Source organism: Garra rufa, chromosome 16 (genome assembly GCF_049309525.1).
Source record: "Garra rufa chromosome 16, GarRuf1.0, whole genome shotgun sequence".
In the NCBI taxonomy this organism is placed as follows: domain Eukaryota; kingdom Metazoa; phylum Chordata; class Actinopteri; order Cypriniformes; family Cyprinidae; genus Garra; species Garra rufa.
The window spans coordinates 37,449,629-37,462,615 of record NC_133376.1 but is presented as its reverse complement, the minus strand read 5'-3'; positions in this window follow the sequence as shown (position 1 = coordinate 37,462,615).

Here is a 12,987-nt window from a genome sequence, read left to right as displayed (position 1 = left end):
TGTATTTACCCAGCAGTGCATTTAAAAATACCCTTTGGGTTGCTTTTAACCCAGCATTTATGTTACCTTTTTTACCGTTTTGATTTTGCCGTTGGTGAAGATAATGGCAGACAACAGACATTTAATTGTTTGATTAAAATTATTGCTCCGAAGTCTGAATCTGAATCAAATGATTTGCGGTCCAATCTCCGAAGTCCCAATGTGAATCAAATGATTTGTGATCCACTTTCCGTAGTTCCGATCTGAATCTATAATGATTTGTGATCCAATCTGAATCAAAAGATTCACAAACCATCATTTCAGATTGGGACTTGTGAGCATAGATTGTGAATCATTCATTTGCCAAAATGATTTACGACCCGCGCTCCAAAGTCCTGATCTGAATCTAATATTTTACAATCCGCTCCCCGAAGTTCCGATCCAAATCAAATGATTTGATTTAAAGTGCCAGTCAAAATCAAATTATTGATCAGGGCAACAGACATTTAATTGTTTGATCAAAATTATCGCTTCTAAGTCCAGATCTGAATCAAATGATTCGTAATCCATGCTACGTAGTTTTGATCTGAATAATGATTCCTCACATGCAAAGTCCCAATCAAAATCAAATGTGACCCTGGACCACAAAACCAGTCTTAAGTCGCTGGGGTATATTTGTAGCAATAGCCAAAAATACATGGTATGGGTCAAAATTATTGATTTTTCTTTTATGCCAAAAATCATTAGGAAATTAAGTAAAGATCATGTTCCATGAAGATTTTTTGTAAAATTCCTACTATAAATATATCAAAATGTAATTTTTGATTAGTAATATGCATTGTTAAGAACTTAATTTGGACAACTTTAAAGGTGATTTTCTCAGTATTTTGATTTTTTTGCACCCTCAGATTCCAGATTTTCAAATAGATGTATCTCGGCCAAATATTATCCTATCCTAACAAACCATATATCAATAGAACGCTTATTTATTGAGCTTTCACATGATACATCTCTGTACATCGTTGTAAAATTTAACCTTATGACTGGTTTTGTGGTCCAGGGTCACAAATTATTGATCAGGATAACCGACATGTAATTGTTTGATCAAAATTATTGCTCCGAAGTCCAGATCTGAATCAAATGATTCACCATTCGTGCTCCGAAGTTCCAACCGAAATCAAATGATTCGCGATCCACGCTTCATAGTCCTGATCAGATCAGGACTTCAAAGTGAGTTTGCGAAGTCCAGATCTGAATCACATGATTCACAATCCGCACTCTGAAGTTCCAGTCTGAATCAAAAGATATGCAAACCATCATTTCAGATTGGGATTTCTGAGGGCAGATCGCGAATAATTCAGTTGGCGAAATGATTCGCAGACCTCGACACTCGCACCAAAGTCCCATCCGAATCAGATGATTCGTGATCCATGCTCTGAAGTTCCATTCTAAATCAAATGATCCATAGTCTCGACCTGAATAATGATTCATGACACACAAAGTCCCAATATAAATCAAATTATTGATCACAAAACATTTGATTCAGATGGCACTTTGGTGCAAGTTTGTGAATAATTTGATTCAGATCGGGACTTCGAAAAGATTCACAATCCAGCACCGAAGTCCCATCTGAATCAAATGATTCGCAATCCACGCTCTGAAATTCCAATCTGAATCAAAAGATTTGTTAACCATTATTTCAGATTGGGACTTCAGAGTGAAGACTGCAAATCATTCAATTGGCAAAATGATTCGCAAACCCACTTGGAAGTGGCGTTATGAATCAGATGATTCACAAACCCACACCAAAGTCCCATCTGAATGAAATGATTCACTCTCCGCACTCCGAAGTTCAGATCTAAATCAAATGATTTGTGATCCACAGTCCGTAGTCCCGATCTGAATAATGATTTGCAACACAAGTCCCAGTATATATCAAATTATTGATCACAAATCATTTGATTCAGATGGAACTTCGGTGCAGGTTTGTAAATAATTTGATTCAGATCGGGACTTCGAAAAGATTCACAATCCCGCACCGAAGTCCCATCTGAATCAAATGATTCGTGATCCACACTCTGAAATCCCAATCTAAATCGAAAGATTTACAATCCACTCTGCGCAGTCCCGATCGGAATAATGATTCGCAACATGTGAAGTCCCAATCTAAATCAAATAATTGATCTTTGGGTGTCGCCAATCATCATTCAGTTTGGGAATCGAGCAAAATGATTCACAAACCTGCACCAAAGTCCCATCTCAATCTAATGATTCGCAAACCATCATTTCAGATTGGGACTTCTGAGCGCAGATCGCAAATAATTTTGCCAATTGAATCTGAAGTTCTGTTCTGAATTAAAAGATTCACGAACCCTCTCCAAAGTTCCGATCTTATTCAAATGATTCGCGAACACAAAACAGCATAACATCATAAAGTTAGGCATATTTTATTATTCTACTGAAGAGTCTCATATGTTTTAAACCCTTCCGCCACCTTATATGTTCTTACTCCACCCATGTATTGAATGTGCATCATTGAAAGTGCACGTTTTTCTAGCATATTTACTTTAACCTCTCAGGTAGGCTAATATCAATGGTATTACTCATTTCTGATGTAGCCGAAGTTACAAATTCTATTGTTAAAATCTGTTGGTTTGCTTACTTGCTGTTTGTAATTAACCTCAACTCTGACCTCTAAAGACTAAAGAATGAATTGCATGAAAAAACACAGCAATTCTGTTGCTATAATGTTTCCTGCATAATAAAATTCAACAAAATGTCTCCAACCTCAGTTGAACAGTCATGTTTGGAACATCAAAATACTTCAAAAGCTCTTTCTTTCAGCCTAAATACAACAGTTGTGTCTGGTTTAGGCTGTGCTTGGGCTTTTATTGACATTTAAATACCTGCAAAGACAGAAAACTCTTTGTCTTTTCATCCATTTCCCCGACGAAAGCGGCCCAAATGGCATTTGTACATTGAAATCATTACGGCATACCTTACTGCAACACTTTTCTTTCAAAAGTGTTTCCAATAAGCATTTAATTGTGCAATAAAGCGGTCAAGTTTCCAATAGACATTTAAAACATTTAATTCCGTCACAGTTGCTTTTTCAAGCATTTTTAATCTAGTGTGGGAGTTATGTGGCTAGTTATATAATCAAATCCACTACTTTAAACGAAGAAATGAGAAACTCATAATTAAATAATGTTGATACAGCAATTGGCCAAAAGTCTGAAAGATGATCTAAAACAACCAGTGTGACAAAGGCAGGAGATGGTATGTTTGGACAGGCCGTTCTTTCTTATTTGCTTTTACAGTAGGACTGGCACATGGTCTATTTTGGGGTTACCCAATAAATCTAGCAGCAGTGGTTAATGACCTCTCCTCGTATCCTCTAGACTGGCCGATGCTCCATTAGCTGTGTGGTATTTAGAGGTGATTCCTCCTGAGTGGCTTGAGGAGGGATTTCCCCTTGTTGCACTGCATGTACATTAAAGTCTCACTTTTATATTTCGACTTTGTTTTTGAAGTTTATTGAATAACAGGAACATCTACTGAGTTAAACCATAAACCATAATGGGGTTATTTTCCGATCTTGATTTTCTTTCCTTGTATAAATGCAGCAGGGATCCAGGATGCTTTATGTTACAGTAGACCTTTATGATGCAGATGCCTGCCACGTCAAATATCATATCATACATGCAGTCCGGCAAACATGTTTGGACAAAAAAGCCATCAGTCTATAAATCATGAATTTAAATTTATATTTTGCCCTATTGCAGCAAATGAATAAAACATTTAGAGTAGATGTTTGAAGGTGACACATCATAAAAATCTGACTTTTTCCATGTTTAAGTGCTATAATCAGATCCCTTGTGCATCTACCAATTCAGAAAGTGTGAAAAAGGATAACCCGTGCTCCTGTGCTTTGGAATAGGGTTATTTTCCAATCTTGATTTTCTTTCCTTGAATAAAAGCAGCAGGGATCCAGAATGCTGCATGTTACTGGTAGGCCTTTATGTTGCAGACGCCTGCCATGTCAAGTATCATATCATACATGCAGTCCGGCAAACAAAAGTCAGATTTTCATCACATAAAGGATACTTTAAACGGCTGTGCATTAAACATAAGCTAACATATACATAAAAATAAGTAAATAATGATGACATAATTTCTAAAAGTTCTCTGAACATTTATTAAGGGGAACATTCCGTTATATTATTTTGAAAACATTATGGGACATTATGGCAAACATGTTTGGGCAAAGAATACATCAGTCTATAAATCATGAGTTTAAATGAATCTTTTGTACTATTGCAGCAAATTAATAAAACATTTAGATTATTTGTTTAAAGGGGATATTTAATGAAAATCTGACTTTTTCTGTGTTTAAGTGCTAAAATCAGATCCCCTGTGCATCCACCAACCCAGAAAGTGGGGAAAAGGATAACCCAGTAACTTTCATTGCAAGCATGTGAAAAAACGAGCCTTAGTGACGTAAAAAGGGGATGCTATTATAATATAATCAACCCTTAATCTGCATGTTTCCACCCATGGTGCTGCAATTTTGTTTTCGCAAGTGACATCGGTGCACTAGTTTTAACATCATGACATTCACAGACATAACCGACAGTTTAAGCACAATAAGACATGAAAGAGATCTTTAGTAGTCACATGCCGTGTTACAGACGCTTTCTGTTCCTGTGCTTCGGATGTGTGAGATCAGAAAACCCTATATCAGAAATTTAAAATGATATGGCTTTAAAATGCATAATTTCGGTGTGATATACATGATAATCAAAACCGAACAGATTTTTTTTAGCAGAATATCGGAGTTATCAACTGTTAAGGCACAGACCTATTCTGGAAAAGTGGGCGTGGAGCAGCAACTCATTTGCATTTAAAGAGGCATGCACTAAAACAGCATGTTTCTGCTTCCACTCAAAATGGGCATTTTAAAAATGATATAATAAATTATCTGTGGGGTATTTTGAGCTGAAACTTCACAGTCACATTCTGGGGACACCTGAGACTTACATTACTTATTGTAAAAAGGGGCATAATAGGCGAATAACAATAAAGCCCAATGTATACTTTAGGTTGAAGAAATAGAGGAGACAAAATAGGAACAACAAACTACTGAAGACAGTAAAACTATGTCTGTGTTGATAAGTGTTTGTGTGAGAGAATGCACGCAACTTTAAATGAATACAAAGACATTTTTATCGCTCTTGAGAAAAAGTGCAGAGACTGGACAAGGTTGAAACTTTTTTGTGCACATATGTCAAGGCCATTCGCGCACATTATCACATAAAGGATACTTTAAACGGCTGTGCATTAAACATAAGCTAACATATGCATAAAAATAAGTCAGACTTTGGACTTTAGTTGTTTACACTATGAACCCAAGTAAGAAAAATATGCACTCGGAACGTTTTGCTAACATTCCAATTAAGTAATGATGACATAATTTCTAAAAGTTCTCTGAACATTTATTAAGGGGAACATTCCGTTATATTATTTTGAAAACATTATGGGAATGTTACTTTTGAATGTTCTCAAAAACATCTTCAATGAACAGTATATAAATACAGTTTTAGTTTTTTTTTTTTTTGCTAATGATTCAACAAAATTATTGAAGACTAGGGGCCTGTTGCATAAACTGCTTAGACTACTCATAAAAGAGATCTATTATGCTTCTTTTTACAAGATTATATAAGTCTCAGGTGTTACCAGAATGCGTCTGTGAAGTTTCAGCTCAAAATGCCCCACAGATCATTTATTAAATCATTTTCAAAATGAACTTCGGATATAGGGTTTTCTAAGCACACACATCCAAAGCACATGCACAGAAAAAGCAGCTGTCACATGGCAAATGAGTACTAAACCAAGTTCTCTTTCATGTCTTATTGCGCATAAACTGTCAAATACACACAAGTTTATGTTAAAAACACACAACAGTCGGTTATGTCTGTGAAGATAAACTGCTGAGAAAGAAATCACATGTTTAATATACAGTAAATAAATAAATAAATACATCTGCTCTCTCATCTTCTCTGCGGCTGGGACTCTAAAACGTGTTCTGTGCTCGTCTGTGCAGCCAAAGAAGGAACAGTTAGCATGCTTTTGCTTTGCTTTGCCATTGCATTAAAACTGGTACACCATTGTCTCTTGAGACAACAAATGACGTGCGATGTGGGTGGAAACTTGCAGATTAAGGGCCGGTAATATTATAATAAGGTCTGACATGCAAGGGAAGTCTGACATGCTTGTTCTTTCACATGCTTGCAGAAAAACGCTTACCAAAACAAAGTTACTGTGTTGTCCTTTTTCACATTTCTGGGTTAGTAGTTGCACTGGGGACCAGATTATAGCACTTAAACATGGAAAAAGTCCGATTTTCACCTTTAAAATGTTACGTCACCTTTAAAAGGTTAGTCATCTAATTTGTTTTCTTTAAAACTGGTGATAACTATTTAAAATCAGTTACAAAATTGTAGGTTGGCCCAGTTTGAATCAGCAAATTAAGACTGATTACCTGTTGGCAACTGCTAGTTGTTCAAACATACTGACTCTTTTTATGCAACTGGCCCCTGATAACTTTAAATGAATCTTCTATTAGCTTTACTGAAAGAGCATTTGTTCATAACTTTGAGAGAACCTTGCCAGAATGGTAGCCAAGTTCTGAGAACGTTCCCTGTTAGATGTGAATAACTTACCTGCTATAACTGCATGTTGAGAGACTTGTTTGGATTTGATTTTAAGTTCAAAGCGGAAAAATCAAACATTTTGATCACATAGACATCCTCTGGAGAACCATTTAAAACCTTTTGCAACAAACCTTCCAATCTGTTTCTTCAATCCCCCCTATTTTTATACATAATAAACATAAATCTTTCTTGTTTCCACAGGTTTTTGATATTTTTTACACAATACAAATCCAGTCTTCAATTCTTATCTGATGTTAATAGCATTTTAAAATCACATAAATCACATCTGTTTAAAACACTACCAGTCAAAAGATTTTTAAAGAAGTTTAAAGCTTTTCACCAAGCCTGAATTTATTTGATCTAAAGTACAGCAAAAAAACAGTAAAATTTTGAAATATTTTTACTGTTTTTAACTAACTTTTTTCTATTTGAATAAATTTTTAAATGTAATTTATTTCTGTGATCAAAGCTACATTTTCAGCATCATTACTTCAGTCTTCAGCATCACACGATCCTTCAGAAATCATTCTAATATGCTGATTTGCTGTTCAAGAAATATTTTTTATTATTATTAATATCAATATTTAAAACTGTTTTTTAGGATTCTGTGATGAATAGAAAGGTCCAAAGTTCAGCATTTATCTTGGAGGGAGTATAATTTATTATTATTTTTATTTTTTTTAGGAAAGAAATGATAGAAATGAATACTTTTATTTAGCAAGGATGCTTTAAATTGATCAAAAGTGATGATAAAGACATTTATAATGTCACAAAAGTGTTTGATTTCAGATAAATGCCGTTCTTTTGAACTTTCTATTCATCAAAGAAACCCGAAAAATTATACTCAGCTGTTTTCAATATAATAATAATAAATATTTTTTGAATCGCGAATAAAAAAAAATCACTTTTGAAATCACAGGAATAAATTAAATTTTAAATTATATTCGAATAGAAAAAAGTAGTAAAAATCTTTCAAAATGTTACTGTTTTGCTGTATTTTGAATCAAATAAATGCAGGCTTGCTGACATTAAAATCCTTACTGTTCAAAAACAAGGAAATCTCCAATAAAAAGTGTCTAATCTTTCGTAAAAAGGACTCAACATTGATTGACAGTCTAATTTTTACACTCTATTTTGTATTTGTTATTTCATGTCAGAAATGAAATATGGCACATTACCTTGTTGAGGTCTGTTTCTTCTATTACTTTTTATGGCCACGTCCAGGAGTTGCCATGGGGCCTAGCGTTTAATGTTCAGCTCAGCTTCATCCAGGGACGAGCACATTCCTTTTGCACTGAAACCTCCAGAGGGAGAAGAAATACCCATTTGCCCTTTGAATCTTGATACCTCAATGCTTCAGATGCCCAGTAAACAAAAAAGAGTGAAAGTGGAATTTTAACGTTCCATTTGATATCAATCCCATTGTGTGCTAATTTACTGTGAGCTCTCCTTTGAAGCTGCATGCATTTCACACTTTGTCTGTTCTTTTTTTGAATGATTCGTTCTTTCCGTTGTTGATTCAACACTCGGGTGTCAACAGAATCATTTTTAACGGTTTGAAAAATGCCCATGCGGCATCCTGTGTCGCTGCAGCTTCCCATATCAAGCCACGGGAATATGGGTTACCTTAAAGCTTAAGGGGAAACAATTAAGTGTGTTTTTCCACTCTCCTTGGGGTACCAGTGGTCTCCTAACTGTCTGGCATTACTTCCTGCTTCCAGGATCAGGTTAACCGAAGCCAGAAAACAATTTAGCAAGCATTGACCCTAAAACAATATTTAAAAAGAAAACGTCCAACACGGACATGAAAACACTGGGTATCTTAAAGGACGGATATAACAGGTGGCTTTGTATATACCAGCAGATTTTCATGGTTACCCCATGAGCTGCATGGAATCCCTGTTATAAACAGTCGGAGAGCATCTTTCCGGTCCAGCTGATGAATCGGCTCGGATGAGGTCAGATGTGCGGAAATCTGTTGAAATAATTCACGATGTACTTTGTTTAGTGCCCCAGTGTCAAGAGTTATTTTATTTTTGGACGTTCTTGGACTGCATCATCCCACGTTGTCTATGTTTATGCCAGCGTTTTATCTAATTTATTATAGTCCTTCATATTTCAAGTGACATAAAATTTCCAGAGTAATGGACTTGCTGTTATTATTGCTCGCTTCTGTTTAGATAGAGCGGCTGTCTCACATTGAAAATAGCTAAATGAGCGTGTCATTTATTTAAAGTGCATTTTAATATAGGCCAGATTGAAAAAACAATGGTTTAAAACGGTTTTGTTTGGTTTGCGTAGGAAATGATAATAATAAAAAAGAAAAGAAAAAAAAAAAAACATACTCTAAACTTATGCTTAGAAATCTTAGAAAAGATTTCTATTTTGAATAAATTCTGTTCTTTTTTAACTTTTTTCATCAAGAATCCTGAAAAAAGAATTACAGAATTTAAAAAAAAAAAATAAAAAATAAAAATTTGGCAACACAACTGTTACCAACTTTGATAATAAATCAGCATATCAGAATGATTTCTGAAGGATCATGTGACATTTAAGGCTGGAGTAATGGCTGATGAAAATTCCGCTTTGCATCACAGGAATAAATTATATTTGAATGTATATTAAAATAGAAACCATTTTTTTATATTCCAATTACATTTAGCAATATTACTGTTTTTTTTTTGTTTTTGTTTTTAGAATTTTTAATCAAATACATGCAGCCTTGATGAGCACTAAGGTCTTTTGAAGTTGTCTTTATTCATAGTAAGTAAACTAAATAGTTTTTAGTTTCATCTTAAAGGAATATTTCACCCACAAATGAACATTTTTGGATCCAGTCAAGTAAAATTAAGATGTAAAAAGACAAAAATTATTATATTTAGCCTACATTAAGTAATAGTTTGGCTAATATATCTATTATATGGTGTTTATAATAAGCTTATTTACTTTTTGTATGAATGTATTTGTCTTCAACAAATAAATATTTTTAACTACTTTAACTACTAATTTTAACTAATACACAGTTGAGGTCAAAAGTTTACAATGTTAATTTAATTTACCAAAATAAAAAGAAATGCTTGTTATGTTTTATTTAGTACTGACCTGAATAAGATATTCCACATTAAAGATGTTTACATATAGCCCACAAGAGAAAATAATAGTTGAATTTATAAAAATAACTGCGTTCAAAAGTTTACATACACTTGATTCTTAATACTGTGCTGTTTCCTGAATGATCCACAGCTGTTTTTTGTTTGTTTGTTTAGTGATAGTTGTTCATTAGTCCCTTGTTTGTCCTGAACGGTTAAACTACCCGCAGTTCTTTAGAAAAAAATCCTTCAGGTCCCACAAATTCTTTGGTTTTTCAGCATTTTTGTGTGTTTGAACCCTATCCAACAATGACTGTATGATTTTGAGATGCATCTTTTCACGCTGAGGACAACTGAGGGACTCATATGCAACTATTACAGAAGGTTTAAACACTCACTGATGCTCCAGAAGAAAAAACACAAAGCATTAAGAGCCGGGGGTGAAAACTTTTGGAATTTGAAGGTCAGGGTAAATGTCTTCTGGGAAACATGTAAGTATCTTTCTTTAGCTTCCGAAGGGCAATATTAAATAAAAAATATATGATATTTGGTAAAATAAGAAAAATGTACACATTTTAATTCTGTTCAAAAGTTTTCACTCCCTAGCTCTTAATGCATCAGTGAGTGTTTGAACCTTCTGTAATAGTTGCATATGAGTCCCTCAGTTGTCCTCAGTGTGAAAAGATGGATCTCAAAATCATGCAGTCATTGTTGGAAAGGGTTCAAATGCACAAAAATGCTAAAAAACCAAAGAATTTGTGCCAGCTCAAGGATTTTTCTGATGAACAGCGGGGACAGGACAAACAAGGGATTCACGAACAACTATCACTAAAGAAACCAAAGTAGAAATATCATCCACAAAAGTGCTTTATGAAATAAGAGGGACTATTTGTGCAGCTTTGTATCTGACACAGGATCAGGTTACTGCGGCTGATGCCTCAAGGGAACAGGTCAACACAACATGCTCTTGTAGACCTTCGCTCTCAGGATTCCCTCGATATGTGTTTGTGCCAGTATGGAAAAGTTCAATCATTCATCCAGTACTTCAACTAGAGAAAAAGTCCAGCCGGACCTCTCAGTGCTTAATGCACTCCACGTCCACTTAAACTTAAACCGCAATATATTTCAGTGGCAGCGATGTTTAGACATATGTGAGACGTGCCATACCGAATGCCCTGGTTTGACCCTGATGGAATGAATCAGTCTACAGTGAACCCTTGTTAGGCCACATTACAGGACAGGGAAAGAGGAGAGCCTGTGTGATCTCATGACCCTGCCACATAGAGGAGGAGGAGGAGGCTGAGATCATCTCAAAACATTCCAGCAACACACAGCAAAGCCTTTCTAGACAGCTGGGCTGCACATACTTTATACAATGCTGAATGCAAAATGCAGGTTGTGGAGATGGTCAGCCTAAAGATAACAGAAGGATCATCTAACAGTGATAAAAACACCTACAGACATAATTTAAGGTGCCTTTAGCTCAGTGTAAACATGGGCACATGACTAGATGTTTTTTTTTTGCATAGTATTTGAGAACCAAGTGTGAGTGGTTCTCAAACTTTTTGACTTTTTGAAGTCCTCCCAGTGTCCACAATGATATACTATATACTATACTTTTCAAAAAATAGAAGCATCCATAGATTAACGTAAATTATTATATAATAAATTATTATATGTATAATATATTGTTATAAAATTATTATATAATATTATTATAAAAAAATTACAAAAGTTTCTTCAAGTATCCCTCTCCTTTTTTTATAAATAAATTTGCATAACTTTTCTAGTTGTTTATCATTTACTGGGTATAAGTGTTTTAGATTTTCTTTTTTTTACTCAGTTTCTAGTACCTGAAAAAATATTTTTAACTTGCATCACTAGAAAAAAACATATATTCTTGTCTAATTGAAGCAATTACAAATGAGAAAAACATATATTCTACTAAAAATGCCCATGGATTTGGACAGTTTTATTAATTTATATTAATTTTCCACATCTGATAACCACACTTTTAAAATAGGGGTTTCAAGACAGTTGGAAGGCATTGAATTAAAATAAGAAATATCTTGGTTTTCAGTTGTTTTAAAGCTCATTTTATCTTATTTTAAGCAACTTTTGCACCACGGTTGAGAGCCACTGTCCTAAGGGGTTCATTAGTGCCATCTTATGGTTATAAACACACTCCTTGTGTGACATATGAGCAAAATTTGGATATTAGCTAAATGGTTTCATTAAGGATAGTGGTGCTAAATTTGTCCAAGATGAGAGAAGCTTAATTTTATTTTTTACACAAAACAGTACAAGTCAACAAACTCCAATAGTAACAAATTTAGTGAAATGTAATAATAAATAATAACTGTTTTTCTTTAAGGGGCTTTTAGCACTAGTGTATCCTACTGTATATTGAGCAATAATTAGTGAAGCTGCAGATGGTTTACTAGAGAAATACAAAATCTGAAACTATGTATCTAATGCTTTAGTTGAACATTACCAGTCAAAAGTTTTTGAACAGTAAGATTTTCTGTTTTTTTAAAGAAGCCTTTTCCGCTCACCAAGCCTGCATTTATTTGATTCAAAGTACAGCAAAAACAGTAACATTTTAAAATGTTTTTACTATTTAAAATTGTAAAATTGTAATCTTTTGTTACATTTATCATAACTTTTGATGATATTAATTTCTATAATTTCTTTCCCACTGACTCCTTTTGAATGTTATAGTGTACAATGTTAGAAAAAGCTTTTTATTTCAGATAAATGCTAATCTTTGGATCTTTCTGCTAATCGAAGAATCCTAAAAAAAAGTTTTGAATATTGATAATAATAATAAAAATGTTTCTTAAACAGCAAATCAGCATATTAGACTGATTTCTGAAGGATCATGTGACATTGAAGACTGGAGTAATGATGCTGAAAATGCAGATTTGATCACGGCAATAAATTACATTTAAAAAAAAAAATTCAAATAGAAAACACTTATGAATAGTAAAATTATTTCAGAATTTTACTGTTTTGAATCAAATAAATGCAAGCTTAGGTGAGCAAAAGAGACTTCTTTTAAAAAAAAAAACACTTTTGACTGGTAGCATAAGTCATAAAAAACTAAAATATTTTAACAAATGACCTGATAATAGAAATGTATTTTCATTGTTCAAGCCTAAGAAAACAGCAGACTGATGTTGTGACTGTCACTAGCATCTTTTTAA